The sequence below is a fragment of the Vicia villosa genome, linkage group LG4, assembly GCF_029867415.1.
Source record: "Vicia villosa cultivar HV-30 ecotype Madison, WI linkage group LG4, Vvil1.0, whole genome shotgun sequence".
Taxonomy (NCBI): Eukaryota; Viridiplantae; Streptophyta; class Magnoliopsida; order Fabales; family Fabaceae; genus Vicia; species Vicia villosa.
This window is the reverse complement of record NC_081183.1, coordinates 165,414,197-165,423,404: the sequence shown is the minus strand read 5'-3', so window position 1 is coordinate 165,423,404 and position 9,208 is coordinate 165,414,197. Positions and strand designations below refer to the sequence as shown.

The following is a 9,208-nucleotide window of genomic DNA, read 5'->3' as shown; positions in this document are numbered from 1 at the left end:
ATTACTACATTGCAACAAAGGACGGTATATTGAGTATAACCATCGCAACCGAGTTAGACTTGATCATGGATAGGTTTTCTAATGCAGATGACACCATGAGATTGCACATTAAAGAATAGCTAAGGATAATCACCTATCCATAAACCACTGATTTGAAACCTGATTCACAATCGGTAAAAATCAAAGGTGCCCCTAAAAAGCTGAAAAGTACACAAGATGGCAATTCAACAAAGTGGACTCCGTCTTACCACGAAGTTGTTGATTCACATTTCCCGGATTCTCTAACCCAAAAATTGCAAAAAAGTGTTTTCAAGGGAGCTCGCATTTTCAAACCACCTCGTACACCGCCTATTAAAAAACAACCACATACACCTCTGATTAAAAAACCCATACTTCCACTACCAATTTTCCACATTGATCAGATGTCGATTTTATGCACAAACACATTTAAAGGATCGTAGATGCAGGGGATGGTGGTAATTGTGGGTTTTGGTCCGTGTTCAGGTTAATTCGTAAAGGAGATGAGAATCACACTAATGTGCGAAAAACACTTTTTCAGAGTTGACCGTGCACATGGAACTTTACACACAACTATATGGGAAAAAGGAAGAATTCGATAAAACTCACAATGCTCTTATTCCATGTGTTAGCGGTCCCATATCAGTTGCAAAGTGAATGTGCTTCCCTGAAATGGACCATTTTATAGAAAGTGCATATGACAAGGTATGTATCGATTCGGACGCATCATTTGTATTGGGCATCTTAGATCTCTCCATTTTGTTCAGGTTTATTTGAAATCGGAGTGTCCTATTCCGACTTCATGAGTGGAGTGGAAGGTGCATTTCGCAATAGAGGTGGAACTTGGCCGAATCACTTTTTGAAAAGGATGACAGAGCTCACCAAATTGTCGGAGCTTGAGAGAGAATCAAATAGGGAGAAGACAAAGAAAGAACCAGTTTTAGGTTTAAGCAGTGACAATTCATTCGGTGTATTTTAGAATGTAATCGAAACATTTTTTAATACATTGTCGTGCACAATGTAAATTTTATATGAATAAATATGTATATAATACATATATTATACATTTTACCGTTGTTTACTTTTACCATTTTTTTTCTTTATGTTTCTATGGTACTTATTCTACTTCTGATTCTGCATAATTTGGATATACATGTCCGAAATAACCATCATATCTAACTTTAAAAATAGGGGTTATTTCGGATACGCGTATCTGAAATAACCTTTTTTTTTTTGAAAAAACAAGAGGAGTTGTTTCAGATATGCACATCAGAAATGCCATATTTTTGTAAAAATGGCAAATTCAGAGGTTAATATTCGGAGGTTAAAATAGTGAATTTAGAGGTTAATATTCGGAGGTTAATTTTGAATATGCAGGATAAGAATTCTTGGGTCCAAATTGATCCAAATATTCTATAAATAGAGTCTCCAAACCATTTCTTCAACATCTCACACCACAAACAGGGATGAGCCAAACATATCCTCAGGAAAATTTCCAGTTTCTTCTGTATTTAATCCTCTTCTACCTCGAATGCCCAAAAAGCTGATCACAATACATACATTCAGGTTTAAGATGATTAAATAGGTGCAGTTGTTGTAACCCAAAATATGCCCTTTAATTTTGCTTTCATCTTACTTAGGCTTTAAATATCACTTACATACTTCCATTAACACAACTTTGCATCGTTTCATTAAGTTGGTGATAAGTGCCAAAATGTTGTTATTTTGAGTATATAATTGTGGCACTTATTGATTCTATTCATTCTGATTTTGTAATAAAATCCCCACTTTTGTGTATATATTCGCATACTTTAGTTTTCATTTGTTTTATGTATCATTTACTAGCTTTTCTTTATGTTTTTGTAGGTATTTTATATTTTGCGAAGCTTGGAATGAAGCGGGCAAGTTTGGAACACTTTGGAGCAATTTTGGAGCCATTTTGGAGAAGTTTTTGTTCAGCAAGCTCCGCTGAGCGCCCGTCCAGCGCGCTTTCCAGTGGCGAACCAATTTTCATTGACCTTTCTCGAAGGCGCTTATCTCAGTTCGGCAATCGAATCACCATCCGAGAAGGTCCTAAAAGTCCAGTCCATATGAGTGTAGCTTCGAGTATCAACCAACTTCAGTTAGAACCAAAGCCAGCCATCTCGCTACTTTCTAATAGGCCAAAGTCAAGTTCAACTAGGGTTCTAGGGCAAATTAGTGCTTAATGAGACCACGCATCAGCCAAGTGTTTCCTCGAGTCGGATCCCAAGGAACACCAGGACAAACCAATGTGTCACACTAACGATGGCCACCATATCAACCACATCAGTATACACTGTGCAGTCTCATTGGTCTCATGCCATTTACCTAAGGTTCTCAGATCCGGGTTAGGATCTTTCACACAAGTAAATACCCAAAACAACCTTTGAAATATAAAGTAGACAAATCAAACAATTAAAGTGATCCTAAAATTTAAGGCAACCCCTCTTTTATTTGAAAGCATTCCCAGCAGAGTCGCCAGTTCTGTAATACGGTGAACTGACTTTTAAAGAAATGTCGCGGTTAAGCAAGAGTCGCCACCGACTTTTATTTTATCCAATTAGGAAAGGCTAAAAGAACAGGAAAGACCTTTTGAAAAGATTTTGAGTTCGGGGGGTAAGTTATACAAAGGGAAGGTGTAAGGCACTCTTTGTATCCATGGTTATCCATGAGCTCTTAATTGCTTAGCTCGCTTTTGTATTGTTTGAAAAGGAGGTGTGAAAAGTAAAAACTTTGAAGAATAACTTTAGCTTGTAAATAAGCATAGTCTTTTTGAATTTGATTTTGAAAAGAGTGGGAAAAGGTTTTGAATTTAGAGCAAGCAACTAGTAGCAACTACCCTAAGTTTAAAAAACGCTCTTTTAGCTTTTCGGGCGAAAGGGTCTATCCATACCATGAGAGGGCAGGAAGTCTTTCAATTGGATGTTTAAGGGTCATCGTGAATAATCGTTCTCCATAAGACTGTCCCATGTGTTGCACCCCAAAATTTGCCCTATATTTTTTCTAACTGGCTAAGTTCCACATTCATATGCATCTTTTCATTAGGTCATTTTACGCAACATGCATTCATTGGATAAATAATCAAAGGATCAAGAATCAGGGTTTATTTCCTTATGGTTGCACTCATCAAAGTTTTATTGAGATCAACTGGATTATGCTTCCTTCATTATTCATTTATTAACCAAGGGGATCCTTTTTATGGATAGTGAACACAATTATTCGGTGCACTGCTTGGATTACAAGTTATTGAACACTTAATAAGACAGTGGATTTGGACTTCTCGTCATCATTCAAGGAGTAATTTATCTCATTTACTTGGGATACCATTCACTTACTATGCTTTGTATACAATTATTGGAATTTATATGGAGTCCTCTCGAATCCTTATCGGCCATTGGTTGCAAAGATGGCAAGTAAAGTAATGGCAAAAGATTAGATTTTTCAAATGGAAAACATTGGAGGGAAAAGTAAAATTCAATTTTTATTTGAGAAGAATCCAAGTGCCTTACAATTACATTTCAAGTCAAGTTGTTACAATCCAAATACAAACTTCCCTCATTATCCGAATCATTACAAAAAAGACCAATTGTTCATCATACATTTCAAAGCATACATTACATTGTAAACTCATTACAAAATACAACCCATCCATAATCCATTCAAAAATCATTCAAGTTATCCATACAAGGCCCAATTATATCCAAAATTCCATTTCAAAATTCAATTACAATTATAGCCATATGACATTAACCAAGACTGAGCCGTTGATAAACAGAATCAATCCTAACAAGTTCAATGAGTTCTACCATGAATTATTACATTGAGGGCATTTTTATTTACATAATGTGTTTCAAAGACAACAAAAAGGATTGGACTCAATTCATAACCCACACTTGCTCCCACCAAAGTAAACTTCAGCTGCAGTAGCTCCTAATGTCATGGGCATGGCTGCTGCAATAAGCCCTTTCCGGATTCACCATCATCAATGTCTCCATCTCCCTTCGTACAGCCGATATCACCATCTACCAAACCATGTTCAAGCTTGTCATATTCATGTTGTAAACCTGCATTAAAATATACATTCAGCCTAATAAATCCACACATTCAGCATAGTAAACACCATACCAATACAAAATACCAGCAGCCCATATTTCTCATTCAAACAACATAACCGAACCAACTAACCTTCTGAATTAATAACTAACAGATTGTAACAGTTTTCCTAACCTCTAAACCTTTTTCCAACAGCCACTTAACAGAGATTCATCTCTAACCACCTATAACTGTCAATAACAGAATCCTAACCATTTGTAACTAACCTAACCACTTCATAACTAACCGAATCCTAACCGCATCCTAACAACCTAACAGAATAACAGAACTTGGAACCAATGCTAACTACTTCTAACAGAACTATAACAGAAAATCATAAGAAGAATTGACCTGAGAAAGCATATATAATCAAGCATCGATCTATTCTTGAGCCTTCTTCTTCTCTTCCTTCACTCCCCTACCACTTCCACGATTCACCTTCATCATTCCTCATACACCATAACCTTCTCTACCAAAAACCTTCAATCTTCTCTCAAACCTTTAACACTACTCTTCACACATTCATCAGCTTCCCCACCACTTCCACACCTTTGCCATCATCTTCATCACTTCACACTCTGCTTCAATCCTCTCAATCCTTTAAAGCTTCTTCTCCAAATTCAATCAAAAAATGCTGTAAAAACATCTTCACAATTCTTCAATCTTTCTATCTGAATTCATCATCGTAACCGTCTCTCAATATCCATCTATAATCAGACGAACCTTCATCTTCATAACCTTCAACTGCAACAATTTTGATTCGAACTCTGAAGAAACCGCCACAGTAAACCTTCGCATCATCATCATCTTCATCAAGTAATGACGCACCAGCATCCATCAACAACACTGCAGAACCAACATCACCATCAAGAACGCGTTTGAAATTCGTAAGAAGAAGAAAGTAGCGAAGATCTAAGACTAACATACCTGAGCCGGATGGTCCTCCGGCGAGTAATCTTCCACTGTGTACTTCGCTTTCTCTTTTCTGTTGCGTGATTTAGCTATGAGGACTCGAAACCGAGATGAAGAGAAAGAAATCGCAGCGGAGAAGAGAGTGGCGCCGTCGCTCCGTTGACTGAGAGGGAAGGGATGACACGATGCCGTTTGTCGTTGTGTTTACGGAAGTCGAGGGAAATTGCGCCGGAGGAGGAAGCTTGAATCACCGTCGTTTTGGCCATGGAAGTGATGTTCTTGTCGCCGTCGCACAAAGAGAGAGCTGAGAGTCACATTAACGTAACCCTAATTTCCCTAATTTCCTCTTTCTGGTTATTTGTCCAATTTGTTGTTAATGGTGTTTAATTGAATTAATTGGTAGATTAGAATAACGTAAGATTTGATATAAAGTCTATTTAATTAGCATTTAACTTGGATAATCCTATTAATCAATTAACAAGGTTAATGCAAATCTGAATAAAACTTGGGCTCAGTGATCTTGCTGATTACATCCCCATCAGGCCCAAGCTATCAACATCCTTGTTGACAAACAAAACTATGCAAACACTACAAAAACACCACCCTCTTGGGCCAACCTTGGGCCTGCGCCAGTTTACTGGCTAACACATTCATTTTCAACCTACACCCCCCTGTTTCCTTTTATTCCAATTAATGATTTTAGGTTATTCTTAGTTTTTACCTTTTTCTTTTAGGTGATGACAAGCTAATCTTTTCATATTGTTTTTAGACTTTTAATCAGGATTTTTGACATATAAAAATAATCACCAAAAAATATTAGTTTAGACTTTTATTTTAATTCTTGTGTTTGATTAGAATACTAATTTTGTCATATGAAAAATCATAAAAATAAGTAGATCTTTTAATTCATTTTGTATCATATTTTGAATCATTGTTTTCATGTTTTGTGTTATACTTTCAAATCATTATTTTAGTCAATTTGTGTACTAATTTTGTACCATTGTTTACTTGTGATTTTTACTTGCAATTCTACTTGTATGTTCCCATAGATTTAGGACCTATAATCTTCATGACCATTAGGCTTAGTCTTTCCCTTTAATTCCTAACATTTAGGTATAATCATAACATTAAGCTAGTTATTCATTTTAGGCTAGTTTTCTTCTCCTTTCTTCTTTTCAACTTTAAAACATTAATAAAGGACGACGCGAATCATGCTAATGCCTTTTTTTTAGTGTGAAAGAAATGATTGGGGCGTAGGCCCCGATGTATGTTCTTTCCCACTTAGCGGAAGAGAAATGATTGAGGTGTAGGCCTCGGTGTATTTCTTAACCGTTATTTAGAGAAACGATTGTGGCGTAGGCCTCGATGTGCATTATCTAAATATTCAAAAAACTGTATTTTATTTAGAGAAACGATTGTGGCGTAGGCCTCGATGTGCATTCTCTAAATATTCAAAAAACTCTTTTTTAAGGCATGATTCAAGTCACAAATTAATTTCCCTTAAAAGACATCCAACCAAAAACATTTCAAAACACTTAATAATGGCTCAGACCTAAACAAAGTAAGGAAGTGATGCGAAGCCTTGTAGTGGGTTTTCGTCCATCACGGAATTACACCTAAAAAACACAAACCAATCATCTCTCTTTTCCCTCTCTTGCCTCCGAGGCATTCTTTCTCCTAATCGGACACGTTATTTCCGCTCCATTCCCAGCTTAAGACTCCAGAGGTCGAGCAGCGGAGTGCGAATGTAACTGTTCAACTAAAAAACACAAAAACAAACAAAAACTAAAGAGCCGAACTACGGCGCTCTGATTCCTGAAAAGGATACGTAGGCATTAGGTCGCGGGGCCTAAGCGAGCACAACTATTTATAAACCTTATTTTCCCCGTGTTTCTTTCCTTTCATTTGCATGCATTCCCTTAGTAATTAAGCTTTAGATTTATACACCTTTAAAATAAAACAAACATAAGTGGATCCTGTGGAGTACCACAGACGTGAGGGGTGCTAATACCTTCCCCTCGCGTAACCGACTTCTTACCCGATATTTGGTCGTAAGACCTTCTCTTATCCTTTGTTAGGTTTTCTGATATTCCTTTCCCTTATGGGATAAATATATTGGTGGCGACTCTGTTCACATTTTCGCGAGCGTGCGACACCATGCCATAAAGAGAGCAGGTAGTCTAAGGGAAGGATATAATAGTCATTTTATCTTTTTAGGCATCATGCGAGGATACCTTAGCAATAGGGACAATCACTTTTCATAAGGCAACATCGAGGGAGTTTTAATAACTTTGAAGTTTTAGGTATCCTCGGAATCGAGGGAGTTGACTATTTTTAGGCAACGAAATTAAGGCAACAAGGCGACAATATAAGGCAACATGCAACAAGAGGAATTACCCTAAAGGTGTGTGGGTGCAACAATCGCATGAATTCAGTTCGATTATTTATCTTGTAATTAGTTATCCTAATTCTATTAAAGGCTTGCACTCCCTAAGATTACTAACCACGCAGTTTAAATTTGCAGAAATTAAAGGCAGAAAATAAATTCCTACGCTATTACAATAAACACCTGCGGGGATGGAGGAATTAAACAGAAAATAGAAAATAAAAGATGAATAATTAATTTAATTTATCTTGAGCCTTGATCTTCCTTGAACCTTCGATTGACTCTGAGCATCTGAGAATTAAACATAAAATAATAGGGGTGAGCGTAAGGGTAATTCATCAACTATTGCACAAAGCCCTATTTAAATTCTTAAGGCAAAATAAAATAAAAAAAGAAAGTCATTAAACAAAGAAAATAGAAAACTTAGCTTTTTGATAGGGCAAGGCGCGTGGCTGAAAGATCTTTGATAAACCTTGAAAATTAGGCAAAAGAAAAGAAAAGGTGCTTTGAAAAAATTCAATTTGATTACAAAAGGGTAAGCCTAAACTTCAAATTAGGTTACTGTCTAAAGAAGACCTAATGGGTAAAATAAACTTACAGGGTTAACAAACCTAAGCCTAAGTTAATGGACAACGCCTACCTAAAGGTAAACCTAAAAACCTAGTTCCAATCCTAATTAATTAAAACATAAATTGTCTAATTAATTAAATTAATCCTAAATTAAACTATTTAATTTTAACCAAAAAATTATTACTAAATTAAAAATAAAACCTAATGATCTAATGGTGGTGCGTGATGGTATATGAGAGGCATGCCTGCGCAGGAGTGTATTGGAGCCACGAACAAAATAACTCATAAAATACCCGTGTGATGCTAGGATCGAACCGGCCCTCTCTTGGTGACACACTTCTTGCCTTTCCCAATTGTACTGCAAATTTTACTTGTCAATATAATACTTTAATAATAATAAATAAAAAATAATTCAAGTAATGGACAAGTCAAAAGAGAGAGTCAGATGGGGCCCCCTGCGTTATTGTAGACCAATCGCAGCAAGAGAGAGGAAAAAGCTTCGTTGGCCGGCCCATGGAAACGCTACACGCGTGCATTGGAAGAGGAAAGAGGAATTGGGATTTTGACCCTCCAACCAGAATGCGCCGCGCGTTGGCCAACTTCTCATCTTCTTCCTCCTTTTTTCCTGCGGGACCATCTTCGGATTCACTTGCAGAATTACCTGGGATTTTACGAAACCGAAGGTTTTTTCTTGCAACGATTCTGCACCTGCAACACAACACGATTAAACGTACCAATGGCATCTTACCCCCTTAAATAGAACCTCCTGAGTCCATTGGTGATACCAGCTTTGGCTGAAATGATCTGAAACGTGCGATACGAGCAAAATAAAGAATGTGCCCTAGCCATGGTAGATTACGATTTATGCATGAAAGCTTCAAACTAAAGGTTCTCACAGCCTCTAAACATCATCATAAACTCATAGCAATTGTTAGATTCAATGTAAACACGTTAAATCATACAAATAAAAGATTCAAGAATATGCATGAACATGAAGATTATGATATATGAATTCTGGGCACAATTATCTGTAATAACTTACCTGAGCCTTATATATAGTACCTTACGAATCGAATAGAATGAATGTTTGGCCTTGAGAGACCTTGGAAAGACCCACACGAAATTACCACTTTTCTTGATATTTTTGGAACCTTGAAAACCCTAGAATTTCTTCAACTTTTTTCGTCCCCCATGCTGTGTAATGTGTGT

The 9,208-nt window shown here is 36.8% G+C and overlaps 1 long non-coding RNA gene across 1 annotated transcript; it reads right to left on the bottom strand.

Annotated features, from left to right (window-relative positions):
* Positions 1-3,666: 3,666 nt before the first annotated feature.
* On the bottom strand, positions 3,667-5,444 carry LOC131600161 (uncharacterized). The gene is made up of 3 exons (XR_009283042.1): positions 5,059-5,444; positions 4,483-4,977; positions 3,667-4,103 (listed from the first exon to the last, which is right to left on the bottom strand). It is a non-coding gene; the product is annotated as an uncharacterized LOC131600161 (long non-coding RNA).
* Positions 5,445-9,208: the final 3,764 nt, after the last annotated feature.